Source organism: Tauraco erythrolophus, chromosome 7, assembly GCF_009769465.1.
Source record: "Tauraco erythrolophus isolate bTauEry1 chromosome 7, bTauEry1.pri, whole genome shotgun sequence".
NCBI lineage: Eukaryota > Metazoa > Chordata > Aves > Musophagiformes > Musophagidae > Tauraco > Tauraco erythrolophus.
In genome coordinates, this window is record NC_141471.1 from 15773775 (window position 1) to 15793546 (window position 19772).

The 19772-nt window shown below is 39.9% G+C and overlaps 1 protein-coding gene across 8 annotated transcripts in view; it reads left to right on the top strand.

Annotated features, from left to right (window-relative positions):
* PARD3 (par-3 family cell polarity regulator) overlaps nucleotides 1-19772 on the top strand; it is a 479965-nt gene that overhangs the window by 348128 nt on the left and 112065 nt on the right. The gene's annotated exons all lie outside the window — the stretch shown is intronic.

The following is a 19772-nucleotide window of genomic DNA, read 5'->3' on the forward strand; positions in this document are numbered from 1 at the left end:
ACTGATGAAATTTCCCAAATGTTGATATGTTTATATACTTTAAATAACAAGACAAAGCTGGATTTGTTTTGGACATTAGAATCAACAGCTTCTTTGGCTGTGTTAAGCATCTTTTATAGACCTAGAGCTCCTTTCCTTATTGAGGAGACTGAAGTAATAAAATGAAATGTTTTCTCTATATATTCTATAACTGATTTTATTGACGTTTTCAGAAAACAAATATTTATATACAATGAAGTGTGTTTTGTATTTTTCTTCAAAGTCTTGCATAGCTAGTTTTTCATTGATATATTTAGAAAAAAAAAAAACTAAAATCATACTTACCAGTATATTTGTCACTGGAGTTCAGTCTATTTATGTGTCATGCAGTCTGTTTATGGAATGATATGTATATTAAACTGCTAATTGTAAAAATGAGTGGTGAGTACCTCTCTTCTTCCTTGCCAGCTTCCCCTAACATTAAAAACTTGTATAATGTATATGTCATCTGCTTTTCTCAATATTTCCAATCTACTTTTCATCCTGTCTCTTGTAGCCATAGATATTTGAGACCTAATCTCTGGTATCTCTTACATCAATTTAGTCAAAATCCTGGAAAACTTAGGTTCTAAGTTAACTAGTATTTGAGGATGCGTGTGGAGGGAAGTAAAAATGCATCTTTGAGTAAACATCTCTTCACTAAGGAGACAAACTTTAACTGCTTACAAAGTTTGAATGCTGAATGGTAAATAGATTCAGACACATTTAGCAGTGAAAGTGAACTATGAGTTGGAATTATTTATCTAAAAATTATACTATAGCTCAGCCATAAATTGAAGATTGATGCAGGGAAATTTTGATGTCTTTGTACAGGGAATATGACTAGTTAGTCCTAAAGTTCCCTTTAACCACCATCTCTATGCACCTTGGTCTTCTGTGTGTAAGAACAGAAGTTTATAAACGATGGCTTCATCACTCTTAACAGCTCACTGGAATAGCAGAGTCACAGTAACTCTTGTGTAATCTCCTCAGTTAAACCTGAAATGGTTTGCTTTCAGTTCTTTAAGGGTTGAGTGATTTCTGTTACAGCTAAGGCAGGCTAGGAGTATATATTTATTAGTTAAGGAAGATCAGCAGTAACTTGTTAAACTGCAGAAACTTTATCATTTGTGACCATCTGTTTGGATTACATTATGGGAATTTTTTTACTCTTTTTACGTCAATTTATGCTATGTTAAATTTATTCATGTCTTTCTCCATCTACTCTGACAGTAGAGGGTGGCTGGATCACAGTGGTTTGTTTTTTACTTGTCTGATTGATTTTTAATTTCTCTTTTTTAACAAAAGTGAAGAAGGCTCATGAAATTTGTTCCTGTTTCTAAGAGTAATGTGCTTTCAGATGATATGGTAAAGGGGAATACTGGAACTGAAGGAAATAAATGACTTTGGATATGAGGATGTTTGTGCAGTCAACTTCCCTTTACGCATGGGCAGACCAGCCGCTTTGTGGAGAAACTCATGCCAGGGGTGCAGAGCCATTGAAAGCTGCCTCTGTCGCTCCAACCAGCGCAGGGCAGGGGGAAGGTTAGCCACACACTCTGCTGAACCCAAGGTTGCCCAGCACGGAGGGTTTCTTAGTAACCTTAGGTCCCCAGAAAATCAGCCATATACGTTTATTCGAAGAAGAAAGACTTGAGGTTTTGAGTTAGTAACGTTTTCTCTCTCTTCATTCTCTCTCTTTGTCTCTCTGTGTCTCTGTGTCTCTCTCAGTAAGAATGGTGAGAGTATAGACCATGTGGTGATGTAAGAGAGTTTGCAATAGTCACGCTGGGTACCAAGGTAGAATTATGAATTATTTGTATAGCCCCCAATGCATGGAGCAAATTCCTAATCCCTGTCCACCAAGTTATACTAACCAATTTGAATCTTTCTCCTCATGTGTCATAAAACCAATTTTATGTATTCACTGAAACTGCAGAAAATGCATGTGCCAGAACATCGTAACAGCCTGATGTTATCGTAACACGAGTCCTCCTCCCATTACTCTCTTTCCCTAACTGTGTATTTTCTTTCCTTTGTGTTATGTCTATAAGAGAATGCAAATTCTTTGGGGTAGTGGCATGTACAACTAATAAAAGACAATAAAATAGCAACCAAATGTGTGAGGTGCTTCCTTATGTTTCTGAAAAATTCAGATGTTAATTTGGTCCATAGAGACTAAATATTTTTGTGGATAGATTGCAGAATTTCCTTTTGATCCTGGAAAATAATGATGCTAAATACATGCTATTAATGAAAAGTACTCTTGCAAATTAACTGAACAATCCCTCAAAATGCTTACTAGGAGACAGAGTAAAATATTACTGTCAGTCTTGGTTCATAATGGCTGCTATTTTAACTTTGTTTTCTGTGGTTTTTTTCCTCCTCAGTGTTTTTAGCAGTACAATTCACTTGCTCTGTTTTACTTGGTATTTGATACGATATACCTCTGTAATGATGCAATACTTTGGGGAAATAGGTTGGATTTAATGAATTTACTACGTATGAGAGGCTAGGAGCAAAAGTCCTTAGAGGGTCAGAGAACAAGTGAATGGTCCATTAAAAAATCAATCATGCCCACAATTTTATGGAATTATTATGCCTTGACTTGATAATTTTAATAGTATTGTGCTTACAGTAGTATTTTCTTTAAAATCTTAAAAGTAGTGTTTGCACTGATTATGAGACAAATAAGCAAATTAATGTTCTTCAATTTACCATGATTAAAATGAATAAAATTGCCTTTTATAAACATATTATTAATAATAATTCCTTATTAAGGAGCATGTCTCTTAAGCGATATATGGTACATGTTTACTGACAATCTTAAAGTAATTTTGAACAGAAAATTAAATTACCTAGTTGAAAATACAGGCAGCTTTCAATAAAATAGACTACTGGAACAATTAGAGGAGATCACCCACCAATCTTACTGAAATTGCTGTAAAATGCTTGCTATTTGTAAATTCTGCAAATGTTGGATTAACAGTTCATCCAATGCTGTAGGACATTGTCCCTCTGTGTCATTATTCTTTAACGCTGATTTACTCCAGCAGAAGAAGTCTGCTTGCATTATCCTTCAGTATCTGCCAAGCACTGATCTGAAAATCCAGATGGGCTCTGGTGTGCTGTTAGAAAGGGTGCTCCTCCCCAGCAATGACAGCCATCAAAACCTTAAGGCAAAACTGAGCAATAGGTTCTCTGAACTTGGCCTTGTGTCTCCTAAGAAGGAGACTCTACTGCAGTCTTGTGGAAGTCGAATAAGACCTAACTGCAATTAGCTCTATTCCTGTGCCACATCACAGCTGGTTTGTATATATGCTAACTTGGAGCCCTTCTTTGCCATGCTGTCATCTCATCCATCATTGGGCCGCTAAAACTGGATACCACTGAGATGCTACGTTCACTCAGGCAGACTGAAAAAATAGCCCTGAGCCCTTCTTGGGTTTGTTATAGAAAGTCTTCTATCCGTAAATTTGCGGACAACACCAAGCTGGGAGGCTGTGTCGATCTGCTTGAGGGTAGGGAGGCCCTTCAGAGGGATTTGAACAGACTGGGTCGTTGGGCTGAGGCATGAGCTTTAATAAGGCCAAGTGCAGAGTCCTTCACTTGGGGTATAAAAACCCCAAGCATCGCTATAGGCTCAGGGAAGAGTGGCTGGAGAGCTGCCTGGCGGAGAAGGACCTGGGGGTGTTGGTTGACTACCGGCTTGATATGAGCCAGCAGTGTGCCCAGGTGGCCAAAAAGGCCAATGGGATACTGGCGTGTATCAAGAATAGTGTGACCAGCAGGAATAGGGAAGTGATCCTGCCCCTGTACTCGGCACTGGTGAGGCCGCACCTGGAATATTGTGTCCAGTTTTGGGCCCCTCGCTTTAAGAGAGATATTGAGCTCCTGGAGCGGGTCCAAAGAAGGGCGACTAAACTGGTCAAGGGGCTGGAAAATAAAACTTATGAGGAGCGGCTGAGGGAGTTGGGGCTGTTTAGCCTGGAGAAGAGGAGGCTGAGGGGAGACCTGATTACAGCCTACAAATACTTGAGAAGAGATGGTGGGAAGGTAGGGGAAGGGCTCTTTACATTAGTGTTGGGTGATAGAACAAGAGGAAATGGGTATAAGCTTAGTCAGGGGAGATTCAGGTTGGATGTTAGGAAGTATTTCTTCTCTGAAAGGGTTGTCAGCCACTGGAATAGGCTGCCCAGGGAGGTGGTTGAGTCCCCATCCCTGGCTGTGTTTAAGAATAGGGTGGATGATCTACTTGGGGATATGGTTTAGTGGGGATTAGGGATGGTTGGACTCGATCTCTAAGGTCTTTTCCAACCTAGAAATCTATGAATCTATGAATTCCAGAGTCTCCTGATGCCCTCCCTTGTCGTTGGCTCATCTTCCTAGGAGTAATGTCTTGGATTTCGTGGATTGGAGATGCGTAGAATATCTTGAGCTTTCATAGATGCTTCCAACTACTTATAGTCTTGCACAGGCATTGCTAGGTAGGATAGACTTAAAACAGATTTTGAAACTTTTATCAATGACCAAGAGGAATTAGTGTTACAACCTAGTTAGTTTTCGTATGGATGGTCACCTTCTTTTGTGCTACTGGATCTAAGCCTTTGGAAGCCTACAGACCTTTCTACTTTAGAAACTCTCTACATCTGGTCTTTGAGGGCCTCCAAGGATAGGGTTTTCTCATTATGTAGCCAATGTGTCGATCGGTATCCTGCAACCTGCTTGCCTTGAAATATTTTCTTACTTCTTCAAGACCCTATAGTGTAGAATCATAGAATGGTTTGGGTTGGAAGGGACCTTAAAGATCATCTAGTTCCAACCCCCCTGCCATGGGCAGTGACACCTTCCACTACACCAGGTTGCTCAAACCTTCATCCAGCCTAGCCTTGAACATTTCCAGGGATGGGGCATCTACAGCTTCTCTGGTCAACCTGTTCCAGTGCCTCATCACCCTCAGAGTGAAAAATTTCTTCCTTATATCTAATCTAAATCTCCCCTCTTTCAGTTTAAAGCCATTGCCCCTTGTCCTATCACTACACACACCCTTGTAAATAGTCCCTCCCCAGCTTTCTCATAGGTCACTTTAGGTACTGGAAGGCTGCTAGAAGGTCTCCCCAGAGCCTTTTCTTCTCCAGGCTGAACAGCCCCAACTCTCTCAGCCTGTCTTCATAGCAGAGGTGCTCCAGCCCTCGGATCATCTTCGTGGCCCTCCTCTGGACTCATTCCAGTAGCTCCATGTCCTTCTTATGTTGGGGACTCCAGAGCTGAACACAGTACTCCAGGTGAGGTCTCACAAGAGCAGAGTAGAGGGACAGAATCATCTCCCTTGACCTGCTGACCACACTTCTTTGGATGTATCCCAGGATATGGTTGGCTTTCTGGGCTGCAAGAGTACATTGCTGGCTCATGTTGAGCTTCTCATCAACCAACACCCCAAGTCCTTTTCCTCAGGGCTGCTCTCAATCCATTCTCCGCCCAGCCTGTACTTATGCTTCGGATTGCCCCGACCCATGTGCAGGACCTTGCATTTAGCCGTGTTGATACAGGTCCACCTCTCTAGCCTGTCAAGGTCCCTCTGGATGGCATCCCTTCCCTGTAGTGTGTTGACCACACCACACAGCTTGGTATCATCAGCAAACTTTCTGAGAGTGCACTCGATCCCACTGTCCATGTTGTCGACAAAGATGTTAAATGGCACTGGCCCCAATACCAACCCCTGAGGAACACCTCTCGTCACTGGTCTCCACTTGGACATTGAACCATTGACCACAACTCTTTGAGTGCGACCATCCAGCCAATTCCTTATCTACCGAGTGGTCCACCCATCAAATCCATGTCTCTCCATTTTAGAGACAACGATGTCATGTGGGACAGTATCAAATGCTTTGGATAAGTCTAGGTAGACGATGTCAGTTGCTCTTCCCTTATCCACCAATGCTGTAACCCTGTTGTAGAAGGCCACCAAATTTGCATAGTCTCTTTCTTAGGAGATGTGAAGACAAAACTGTTCAGAAACCTGCTTTCATTGTCTGTTTTTTACTGGTGACCCTTAACTGAAGAGAGACTTCCTTCTAACAGCAGGTTCTGATATCTTTGTCGCTCTTTCACCCTTGGATTTTGCCTTGGATTTCTTTTTTTTGTTGTTTGTTTGATTCCTGCCCCCCTGCCCCCCCAGCTCAGTGATCTTTACAAAATAAATCTTCAGGAAATCAAAAAACTTTTTCTGTGTTCTGCCCTTCTTCAGCTCAGGCATGTGCCATTCTTGACACCCGCATGGTAAGGCCATGCATTCCAGCCCTGTCTTCAGCCTTGGACTGACTTCTTTTAGCAAACCAGATGCTCCCCAACCCACACAACTTCGGTCTTTGTACCTGGGTAGTAGATAACAGAGGAATGAAATAAATATAGTTCTTTGTGGCGTTTTCAAGAAATTCAGCTGTATCCAGCATGGTTCACTGCTAGATAATGCTTAGAAGATGAAAGTTGCAATTCTAACGTAATCTCATGTTTCAGAGTATGTGATCCCAGCTATGGGGGAATAGTGCTTATGCTTTAATCCACCTCTAGAGGCTCTTCCTTCTCTTGAAAGAAGTGTCTACAGGATATTTTCTCTGTTTGGTTAATACACTGACTTAAGAGCTTTACTAATGTTCTGTAAATCTGCGCGTTACCATAAAGGCATTTTAATCTTAGTATTGTATTCTCCTCAACTTCTACTGAAATGGATGCAAAATCAGGTGCTTAAACACCTGTGTTGTGAGGATCAGTCTTGAGATACGGAGGAACCTATTGGAAGAGAATTACAGAGCGTTATGGCAGAGGCTCCAGAAATGCTGGGAGGATGGAGGAGCAGTCAGGTGGGGCTTTTGGAGCTGGGGCCTTCCTCTGCTCTGCAAAAGCAGCCGTACAGTTCCAGTCTCTGCTATCTTGTTGGAGGAAGATCAACACCCGCCAAAGCAATACCACACTTCGTATGTGGATATGTGTAGCTGTCATCTGGAAAAGAAACCCACTTCTTTGCTCGTTTCCCCCTTTCTGTTTTGGAAGCCGTAACCTTTGGTTCCTTCAGGCTACAGAAGGAATTAAATTTGCATAATTCCGCTGTTGCTGTTACCCGCGGCTGTGCCGGTGTCCCCAGGGCTGGCACCGGCCGTGCCGCGGGAGCGGGGCCGGGAGGGGGAGCTCCTGGCACGGCTGTGGCGCGGCTGCCCGCGGCGCTGCGCGGCCGCGGCTCGGCTGCCCGGGCCGCCGCCCGGGGGGGGCTGGTAGCCCCTTCGTGGTGCTGCGGGCCGGAAACCTCACCAGGGCTTTGTGCGGCTGAGTGAATGGCAACGCCCTGCCAGCGGCTGGGGGAAACCTCTCTCGCTAGCGGGGACAGTGGTCGGAGGCAGACGGGATGCTGTCGCAGCTGCCAGAGTATGGCAGAAAGAGTGGGAGAGATGCCCAAGGGTCCTGGTCTTGCAGCGGTGCCGTCTGGGGGAGCTGGGTCAGGCGTTTGTCTCTGTATTGGCAGATTTGCCTTTACTTTTGGAGATCGATCGATAGGCTGACAACATTTTGGTGCAAAAGTAAACGAGGCTACAGTTTCAGTGGGTGTTGTTCACGTAACAATTTTTCCTAAATTTTGAGTGAAACATTCTGTCTGTTCATTAGTAGTGGTAATAACATTGATATTTTTTGCTGAAGGATTCGGTCATTCCATAAAACACTTCCTGTATTATATGTTTCCTAAGGGTATAAGGGTCTTTATCTCCAACATGTAATAAACTTCTCTTCATCTTTCTCTAGTGCCATTAAAGCCACAAGCCCTTTGTTGTGAAAGTATACTAATGAATAGAAATGTTACAACAAGAACAGAAGTCTTGTGTTTTCCCTTCATCATGCATCATCCATTTTAATTAGACGAAAGGGTGGTGAGCACTGTGACAAGAGTCTGGAATTAAAATCATTAATTGATGTCAAGCTGACGAGAGACTGCTAACATGAATTTACTGACAGCAGGAAAGAAATTAACCTTATTACTTTATTTAGTACATTGGGACTATTTATTATATTTTCCTGTGCAAATTCCTTGTGTTCCGTTTATGATGACAGAGAAAGACAAATAATTAATAAAACCTACATAAAGTTTTATTACCTCCTATCAATGAAGTTTACATGAAAACCACATCAATAACTTAGAAAAGCCAAACCCACCACATCCCTTTAATCGTGATAACTCATCAAAACCGTTACAGTGGTATTTTTGATATTTTAAATTAATATAACATGCTATGCTCTCTAGCCAAGTAGAATTGCAAAAGCGATCTGATTTAAAACCATGCTTTAGTTTCTTAATGTCAGTGTTGCAAAAAATGAAACATATTTTCTCAAGCAGTGACATTGATTGGAATAACTGTCTGGTTTGATCATCATTGGAAGGTCAGCCTAAGAAAGATGAGTTTTAATGTTGCCTAAGAAAGATGAGTTTTAATGTTAAGCGTCTTTATTCTTTAGATGAAAGAGTACAACAGTGTCTTACAACATGACAGCAGCATCCTATAGATAATTTGTGACCCAAAGGTCATAATAAAAGAATAGAGGGGAGGTCATCCTGTAGTAAAGGCCATCTGGAACTGTTAGCGTATCAGATGGTGTAGGGGGCTGAACAGCAGGACACTCTTGGTGTCTTTCCAGAGTTCCCAGAGAGACCATAATATTTTTATTGGAAACCCCCAATTTTCTTCCCCTTAGGCAAAATATTTTCATCAAGCAGTTTCATCTTACTTTTAGGAAAAAAGACAACATACTGTGATAGGGAGAGGATTTTTTGCTTCCTACATAGTCTAAATGTTATCTGTGTCTTTAAAATAATGCAAAAGTTCAGCTTTAGTTTTGCTGCTGCTGTATTTTGATGCCACTTAACAGCTTTCACAAGAACTATTACCTCTAAATCTGTTATTGCTGCAATCGTTCAGAATGTAAATATTTTCCAAAGTGACTTATGTAAAAATCTTTTCTGTTAAAACTTCCACCCCTTTCCCAGCCCATAAGAGAGGAGAGAAAGAATTCCTCCGTGAATCAGAAGATCAGAGTAATGTGTTTCTCATTCTCACTTATTTTGAGATGGGATCTGCTTGTCAAGGGATACTCCAGTTTCACTGAGATTTGTAGCATTGTTTTGGCAGTAGTTTTTTGCATAATGGATGAAGGTGCAGGACGTGCAAACAAGTCAATGGCAGTATTTTTTGTAAGAGAACACAGAAACAAAACATGAGAATATTGAGCTTTGGAAAAATACTGCAGACCAGTTGCACTTCATAAAAATACTGACTTTGGGAGATATGTGAAGCTTTTGTGTTGCTGAGGTAGTTTTTTAAAGAAAGCTCTTCACATTCTCTAGCTACATCTTGTAAAACAGAGATTTTAAGACATCATACTAAGAGTATATTTTCTCTATTATTCCTCTACAGTGATTGAAGACATTGTACAGAGGCAGGTCTGGCCAAGTCCCTTGTCATAATTTAAAAGTTATCATTTACGTGGTCTTTATAATATTCTGAGTTACAAATTTGGTTCGGGTGTCTTGCAGATCATATGACTTCAGCACTCTCTTAGAAATTTCAGTTCTAAGTAAGAGCACTAATATGTTGTGTTTCACTGTTGAATGGCAAGAACTTTAGGGTAAGAGAGCTGTACATCCTCTGATGTCCCATAAACTACGATGTTACGGGTAGAGTTGCTGTAGCAAATACTTATTTGAGAATTAAAAAAAGCTGTACCATAACTACTAACTTACTAACCTTATTATTGCTGAGTTGGACAGAACTGAAAACCTATCAGATTTTCCAGACTGCATTGCAGGAGTCTAACAGGAAGATAAAGCACTAAAACCACTCTTTGTTTCTAATTATTGGATACAGTGGCAAGTATTTGACTAACTAGAAAGACGCCTAATAATGTATTCACAACAGGCAGATAGGTCCACTCTCCACACCACAGCTAGAACTTTTGTAACCAGTTACTAGAACGAACCTTTTAATGGCTTATAAGAAACCTGGCTCTGTTTCTGGCCATGCTGTAGATTCATGCTCGCACTCAGTACTGTCATCCAGCAAAGTTTTAGAATTGAATCCTGAGAGGTGGTGTGGGTGCTAACTTGTGAGTCCTGAGCAAAGATACTGACTTAAATGCTATATTCTGTATTGGTGCAGGATTTTTTCTTTTCCTTTTCTTTCAACTTCAGTGTATGAGAGTCACATAATCCGTTACTTTGTTGTGAGGTTTTTCATTGTATTTTTTTGTCACTTCAAGACTGTTTCATTTTCCAACCTCAGGATTAGGGTACTTTATACGTAGTACTCTAAAAACACAGACTAATGGATCTGAAATAGAGCTAGTGGCAGAATTTTTTAACCACTTTTTTTTACTAGACTTCAGCTAGAGGAGCGTAGATGCTGGATAGGCTCAGCTTGCCTGACTGATGACAGTACTGTAGCTGGATCTCCACCCTGCTGTGTCTGGATATGACTGATTTGATACATGGTATGATATGTGGTACCATTTGATACGTGGTATGGCTGTGTCATTTGTTTCTTGAACATACGGGAGCAGCTGCTCCTTACACACCTACACGCAGAATTCAGATGTTACTCACCAGTGCTGCTTTATGGCATTGCTCTCCAGTTGGAAAAAAAAAAAAATTAGGGGAAGAAATGGTCCAAGAAAGTCTGCATGAGAGAGTAAACCGGTGCTTTTAAAATGAGGAGTGATGGAAGCAGGAGCTCTCCCAAGTCGTGTTTCAGCAACAGCTGAATCTTGTGATCTTCCTTATACTTCAGTCCAGCGAAATAGCTAAATAGCAGACTAAAGCTTAGTTAATCTAATGATCAGGTGTAAATATCATAGGTGTAAATATCAGATCTTCTGGCCAGTTTGGTAATGCAAAAGAAAAACTGAATTTCATTAAGAGACAGCAGTGGTGTACTTTGATGCAACATGGTTCCCAGCAGGATAACTCTCCTAGTTGCCCATCTGGGTGATCCTCCACTGCCGGGGTCACTGACCCTTGGATCAGACATGAAAATAAGGAAAGAAAATTTCATTCATGGTAGTGTTTGTTTTGGGGATGTACCTGATATGTTCACCTTTGGTTGAAACATATCCTTTAAAAAAAGCAGCAGACATACCATCCACCCTGAAATGCTGCACACTGTTAACTGCAAAGTAATCTAAAAGCTCCATTGAAATGTAAGTAAGGTGGTAATTTACAGATTTTTTGAATCAAAATAAGCAAGGATTTTCACATGTTTACTCCAAGATCCAGGAAAGCAGGTGTGAGATACTCTACTGGGGGAATGTATTCTCACTTTGTAAAGACAAAGGATGAATCAAGAAGGTCAGGGGATAAGGAAAGGTAGGGATGAAATATGTGAGAAATTCCACCAGGTTAAAGGAAATTATTCTAATGTCTCCTTTAATTTCATCGATGTCACTTGGTTTCAAATTGGCTTTTGCACCTCACCTGCTTATATGCATAATATTTACTTTCCCTCCTGCATTTTTTCATTCCTTTACATCTTCATTTGTATTTTGCTGACTTTTTAAATAGCCTTCTCTACTATAACTCCTCGCAAAAATGTGCATGTTGTTCTCTTCTTAATGTATTAGGACACTTATAGTAATCACCTTATCACCTTTATCCCTCCTCCTTTTTTTTTTTTTTTTTTTTTTAACTACAGCCCTCCTGGGTTGTAGCTCATTAGTTTTTGAAATTCTCATGTGTCTCTTCTGCATGTGGGATTTGAGGAGGGGGGGAACTTCAGAGAGGCAATAAATACTATCACATATTCTAATTGGCTGAGAGGCTGTGATTGTTGAAGGAGAGAGAGAATTAAGGCTGATTTTGTAGATGCATTTCTTTAATTTCGAGGTAGTGGGCAGCTTTTTTTTTTTTCCTTTTTATATGTAGTCCCAGTTACGTTTCTCAGTTGTTGTAGAACCAATGTATGTGTGTAAAATTTCTATGTACGTGCAGAATTATAGACCTGGAAGAGAGATTATGTTACTTTTTCAAGGTAAGATCTCCTGGGGATGCCATTCCTGCAAGATGTTTGTTTCATCCTGGTTTTTTTTCAGTTTGCAATGACATAGACTCTACAATTTCCCATGGCAATCTTTTCTGCTACCTTTTCATTACAAAGTTTCACTTCACACAGTATCTAGTCTCAATTATTCTTGCTGCAGTTTTAAATACCTAATACTTGCATTAGAAATGGAAAACATTATTCTTTTCCTCCGTGTCCAAAGTCTGCTGTTATGTCCCCACTGTGTCTTCATCTTTTCCCCAACAGCTTGACATTGCTGACTTGTGAGTATCTGACATCCAGTAGAACTTCCAGATCCATTCCTGAAAAAGCAACTCAAATTTTTTTTTCCCCCTACTTCTAATTGTTATGCTTAATTCTGCCAACTGTGCAAATTACCTTCCAGTTGCTGTTATTGAAGTTAATTCTATTTTGAAGTCTACTCTGTCTATTTTTCAAGAACATCTGAAGTGTTAATCCCTTCCTCCGAAGTCCCTTCATTTGAATTTTCTGCAGATTCAATAATGTCCTAATTAATAATGAAAAAACTGAGTAAATTCAGAGAGAGGTCTGTGTAGAAAATGTCTCGATCCATCCATCTATCATGACTGTGAATTGCTGAGAGCTACTTTCTAAACACTCTGTAGGAACTGTCTGGTTCAGCCTTTTGCATCCATCCCATTGCTGTTTTCCTTAGCGTGGGACGTATTTTTTGTCCTCTGTTCACAAGGCTATTTACTGTGTTGTAAAAGGAAGCAAACTGACTTGACCACATCTGTTCTTGATAAATCTGTGGTGGCTACTGCTCATCTCATTATCTTCTCCGTGCTTACCAATAGTTTGTTTCAAAGCAGATTGAAGTTAAATTGATGAGTCCGTAATTCTCCTTCTCCAAGGGATGTTTGACTTTTTCTAGTTTTTCAGTACTTCAGCTGTCCTCAACAGGTTCTCCTGGTTACTGAAAAAGGTCTGAAACTGCCTCAGATAGTTGTGTGTGTCGGATGAAGTTCAACTGGCTTAACTAGCTTAACCAGTTTCTATCTACTTCTTTTGCCATTAGCTTGGAGATCTTTTTGTTATTGGTGACAATAGTCTTTGTGCTGGCCACCTGCTTGCAATCAGTCATTTTAGTGAAGACAGATGCAAAGAAAAAAACCACCATTAAACCTTAGGTCTCCTCAGCATCATCTGTCAATATCGTTGCCTTACAACTGAGCAGGGAAGCAACCTTTTCGTTGCTCTTCCTTTTACTGCTAATGCAATTATGCAATGATTTATCGTTATCTTTAAAGCTCCCTGCTACTTTTCTTTCACATTGTGCCTCGGCCTTTCTGATTTTGTTCCTGTATGTTTGTGCTTCTCCATAGCAAACTGACCACATTTTTCATCTGTTTCTTCATGTGTCTGAGATCAGAGCACAGTCATATTTTAGCCAGCTGGCTGCATGTCTGTGTACACAGGAGATGAGGCAGAACTGTTAATTTTTTTCTTTTCATAACTTGGAAAAGGTTGATTTCCAGCCTCCCAATTTAAAAATTATATTTACATAGCAGTATTTTCTGTCCTTTTTTTTTTTTTTTAAAAAAAAGCTAAAGTTTTGAATGAAATTGGGGGCAAATGAGGAAGAGGAGGTGTCTTTCTTTTTTACAACCTACCACTGATACTGCCCATGATTATCCATTGCCCACAGTGATCCTTTAGAATGTTTTTCCCAGGAAAGCAGATGGCTTTGCTGAGAGATGGTTATAACTGTGATAACTGACTAGCTCTAATCATGATAAGAAAAGCTAAGTGTCATATGTTGGTTCAGAGGGAAATCACAATAATGCCTATAATCAAGGTACCCTCATTAGAAGAGTAGCTGTCAGAAAAATTCTGCTTGGATCCAGACAAAGGTCGAAGATAAATATAGGAGAGGACAAACTCCCGTATTGACTTGATTGCCAAAAATCAGAAAAAGGGCTATTAAAGCCCTGAAGGCAGTTGAGGAGAGGGGAAGGAGGAACAGCAAGACCTGGCTTAGTTGCTGGCACACTGTGCCGGCGAGGTATTTTTCACTAGCAAAGGAGGAGGGGACAAATTTGACAAGATTTGGCTACTGGCCAACACACCTCTTGACCTTTTTATTAGAATCGATATCTGGCAAAAACTGGACTGAATGTGTTCATCCCATCTGACTAATTTCAACAAGCTGACTGGCTTTATAAAGGTGTCATTGTTTTCCTCTGTTTTCAATCCATCATCCCTACGCATGCCAGTTTGATGGCAGAAGAACTGAGGACTGGCAGTGGTGAATGGCTTGTCATTTAGCTTCTGTCCTTACACAATGCTGTTTCTATCCTTAATAAACATTGTCAGCCATCTCACATATGTGGAACTGCACGCGTTCAGTACTTATTTTGTAAATGAGTGAGCCTCAGTGGAAATGATGAGGTTGTGGATTATCACTTGGGCAATAGCTGAATCCTGGCAGCAGCAGGAGGATTAATTGAATTGACCAAGCAATCGCACACCAGAAGCAGCAGCCAACTTTGTGTCTGCTCTTAGGGGAGGACATCGCTGCCATTGCAACAGCAAACGTAATATACTAGCCGTGAATATCCTTCCCATGCTGTGTTCATTAATTAAGATAAGTAGGTGATTTTTTGCAGGCATCTAAATCATTAATATGAAAAAAATCCTACAAAAGGGATTGAAGCTCCCAAGGGATTGGGGATATGTTTATAATTTCACTCCCAACACTACATGAAATTAGGGTCAATTTCTCTTCTTTTGCCAACTTTGCTCATTCCCTTTTACTCAGAATAGCTCTACCAACACCACAGATTCGAGTTTTCCATTGCTGGAAAAAGTTAGAGTTTAGTTCAGACAGAACTACTGTAAACATTTGGTTCAGAGTGGTATTTGGCTCACAAGCTAATACAATTAATATGGTATCTACATTTGCGCTATATAGCACAATGACCTTTGTGGTTGAGGGAGATGTGCTTGACACAGTTGGTAGAGCCTGGAGAGGGTTTGATTTCACCTTAAAATGGCCATGTTTCTGCTCTTTGGATGAACTGCTCTCTAGACTTTGTGGGCAGCAGCGTGATATGACTGAATCTTGACCAACTCTTCTGGAAGCCCAAAACATATGTCAACACCTAAATTTAGTTGTCTGAAATCGTCGTTGCCTTCATCTGGAAGCTGAATCCCATTCACAGAGTTTTTAGGAAGGGAACGAGGTGGCTGCTGTTTGCTGGAGACAGCAGAGCACAAGCTTTTTCCTTACTTTTGTGACCACCCTTTCACATGCACAGGAATCGCTATACAATGGGTATGTCTATCATTACTGGATTAGCTTGCAACGAAAAGCTCTTCTAACAATTATAGGAAGTTCTGCAGCTAACAATAGTGTGATTTGAAACAGTTATCATTAGCTTTTGAATGGAATGGCACACAAACGCATGAGGATAGTTTATACTTTGCTGAACGTTATAATTTGAGTCTCTAAAGCACGACAGTACGTTGTTGGCATTTTCAGTATTAACACTTCAGCAAGAAGGGCTTAGAAACTTCTTGGGATAGCTTTTGTATTTCTAAAAGTTCCGTTTCCATAATATACTGCAAAATTGATTAGCAGTTTTTGCAAAATTCTTTTGAGATGAAAAGAGTTATGTAAATGCTAAACATTATTATTGTTAAGCTCACCCAAAACCTTCAGGAAGGCTATAAATCCTCAAAATTAGCTGATCTGAAATTTAAGACATACACATTTTTATTGTGCCATGTCACGAAGGAGTACAATCCAGTGAAGACAGCTTAATACACGTATCCACGTTGTGAAATCAAAGCACCGTGGTCAAGCATTTCTCCAGATACTGGATTTCCATAGCAGGAGCATTGCTGATTAGGGCTGAAGTACAGAGCGAATTCCAGGTTCTCGTCTGTGCTGCACAGTGTGTTTACATAATCATTTTAATCTTTCCCACAGTAGTCTGCAGTGACGTTTCCCGTATGTATATTTAATGCAGTATACGCTAGCAAGTTATTTAGGTCATATCATGCATATACACATACACGCACAAGGAGGGGGGTCAACATAAAAAATAACGTCACATTAAGTTCACATTCTTATCTGAAAATATATTCACAGTTAAAAACTATTATAATTGCAAAAGGCATAGCACAATAGTCAGCTGATAGCTGCTATTCTTTTCAAGAATGTAGCTATGTGTTTTCCCTGATCATTTAAGTCCTCTAAGTTTGAAGACATAGTGTTAGAGTATGTCCTGAAGAAGGCAAAACCAAAGCTGTATTTTAAACGAAGTTCAAAAATGTGTTAAGTAATCAGAATACCTATACCTTCATCTTGTGTAAGTGGTAGCATTTGGACAGTGATTTAAACTTAAAGCACAAAAAATTAATTTAAAAATCAGAACATATTGAATGTCAGTATAGTCAGACGTTGTAAGTTTCACTTTAGGGTTTTCCATTGTTAAATGTTACTGCAAATTGTTACTGGGTTCATTGGTTATAGTTAACAGGAACATTTACAATGTGGTTAGACTGATTTTTAATACTACATATATGTATTAAGAGATTATATTAGCAATTGTAGAAAATATTCTAAAGATTTTCCTGGTGGATGTGAGTGTAATTACTTGTGTAATACTTCAACAATCAGTTCTCTCCCCCTTGAATAGGAATAAGTATCCCTCATTGAACTACACATGGGAAAATCTTGATGTTCTTGCTGCAAGTGGTGTTGTGTCCAAACCTATTAAATAGCCAATAAACAGATACATGAGAAAAGTTGGTTAACATGAAACAGGGGACACTCATGTCTCCACCTGTGGAGAGTGATGTGATATTCATGGTCAAAAGTTAGTTTAAGTTCACAGGCATGTCTCACGGCAACCAGTGTAACGCTGAGGCCAATATCACGAGTTATCACCAGGTAATTCTGTTTTATAAGCACTTCAGATAACAATGTTTTCTTCTGAGTGAATTACTTGATACCACGTTATTGCTATATTGTAAGATTTCATACACTGAAATTTTGGTTGTCTAAAATAGATGAATTTTTTTTTCTCAAATTGATGCCAACCAGTGTTCCAGTGTGTGATGATACATTGTCCATTGAAGTTAAAATTAAATCTACTGATAGCTAGGAAACTTCTGATTTCCTTTACTTTTCCCATTCAGAGGACAAATAGCAATAGACAAACGCATTCTTCCACAGGGTAATTAATACAAGACTCCAAATTGGAAGTGAAATCTGCAGAGAGAGGAATCAACAATGGCAGGTCATTTCAGACCTGTTTTTCCTTGTGCATAGATATCTTCCAAGTGATTAAGGTCGTAACATTTCTGAACTGCAGTTTTGGAGTACAAGGCAACGGAAAACATGTATTTCTATTTTAAAAAGAGGCATGCAGAAACACAGTTTAAATTTGACATGGTTTTTGGATTGAAACCTGAGTCCTTCTTCATTGTAAATGAAACAAACAAACAAACAAACAAACAAAACCCACACAATTCCAGTTTGACATTGCTGAAATTGTGGAGGAGCATGCTGTCAGCTGAGTACCATTAGAGTTTTCTTTTCCATTTTCCCTATTATAATGAAAAGCAATCAGTAGAAAAAATTATTATTGCAAAATTGCAAAATAAAAAATTATGTTGATTTAAGTTTAATTTTCTCAGATTTCTTTTTTTTTATATGGTTGTTTTTCTTTCCTCTGTGACTGAATATGAATAAGAGTCAGGAGTAGTGGACATGGAAAGAAGAATTAGGCTGAGGTATAACTCAGGACATGTGAAGGAATCACTGAAACATGAATGTAGATGGCACTGGCTGCTGAAGGGAATTCAACCAATCAGTTTTATCCAGTATCCTTGGTCAATACTTGTGAAATTTTTTGGGAAAATAGGTCTGCCTGTCCATGCCATCCTCCTATTCCCATCTTTTGTTATGGCAATCTTTGTTAGCATTGAAAGAAGAATTTATCTGGGACTCAGTCTGATGAAGGCATTTAAATTCAGATGTTCACATACCAGCTCAGGGATGGATTCACATATTTGAACACAGTCATCTTGGTCATTTGAGTTATCACAGTCTCTGAGATGTCAGCATGGGGCTGGCAGATGTGACAAGGACCTACAGGAGTCCTCCTTACCCAGCAGCTGGAGGTCCAGCAGGATTACCTGGGGACATTGGGTGGCCATCGCTGCCTTTGTTTGAGCAGGTGAATCAGGGCTGAGTATCCGAGCTCCCGAGGAAGATCTAAACAATAGCATCAAAAGTGTCTATAGAGTGACTCCTTTCACTGTAGGACACACCGACTGGCACAGCAGCAGTGTCGCTCTGGAGTATGCTGCCTTACAGCTCCCTGGACTCCAAAGGGAGCCTGCACACAGAGTTGGCATGACCTCACCTACTGCAGGCGCCTAAATCCTGATGTCTTCAACTGCAACCTGAATCCCACTCTTTGTGTATCCCTTTTTCTTTTTGCAAAGACTAATTTTGAATGGGGCTAAGTTAAAAATTTCCCAAAACATCAGTGTTACCTAAATTTAAGGTTTTTCTATTTTCAAAAGAGACAAGGTTTACTTTCAAAAGTAGCCTGCTTTGAGTAGACTGCTCTTGTTAAAAGTCAGTGAACAAGCTGTCTTTGGAAACAGCACGTAACAGGGGTGCTCAGAGCTGTAGCCTGAATGGATGGATGCTGTCACACTGTGTAGCCATGGCTGTATTAGATGAAAAAGGAGCACATTTTACTAATGGAAGGGAGGAGACAGCTGAGTGCTTCATTTTGCAATGATGACAGAGCATTAAATTGGTCTGGGAAGAAAATGTTGGGGGGGAGGTGTTTTTTCAGTTCACTCTGTGTGTGTGTGTATGATACATCAAATTTTCTAAAATGCCAAAGAAACTTTGAAGCCCAGATCAAATTTTAGTAATAGCCTTGTGTGCTTTTGAAAATATGACCTGTGCTCAATTTGTGTTTATCAGATTCCTAAATGTCATCTGTTTTTATCTGTCACTTTTTATCGTACAGCTAAACAAGCGCACCTAGATACAAAACCCTAGTACAGCATCACCTTTCATTTGTAATTTTAACAAAAGGCATGTGTTGTTACTTTCTGAGAAGAAACTGCCTACTTCTGAGAGATGCCAGATTCAACCTGTAAAAAAAAACTTTTTTTGTAAAAAAACGTGCACATTTTAAATGATTCATCCAAGAATCTGCTTCAGCTGTTTACTGCAGGCGTGCCTACATAAATATATATCATAGAACCATTTAGGTTGGAAAAGACCTTTAAGATCATCAAATCCAATGGTAAACCTAACAACACTGCCAAGTTGCACTAAACCGTGTCCCTAAGCACCACATTTACGCATCTATACACCTCCAGGAGTGGTGACTCCACCACCTCCCTGGTCAGCCTGTTCCATGGCTTGACAACCTTTTTGGTGAAGATATTTTTCCTAATTTTTCCTAATATCCAATCTAAATATGTGTGTCCTGTTCTTATGAAGTTTTTAAATTCTGAAAGAAGTATGATTTTTGTGGTATTGGGCCAAGCAAGTACATTAAAATTCCTCTTTAGAAACAGGTGTTAGAACCATTGAATCTGTTAGGTTTTGATGGAGTACAGTGTGATATGAATGGTGTCAGGCCATTCTCAGGCAGGCCA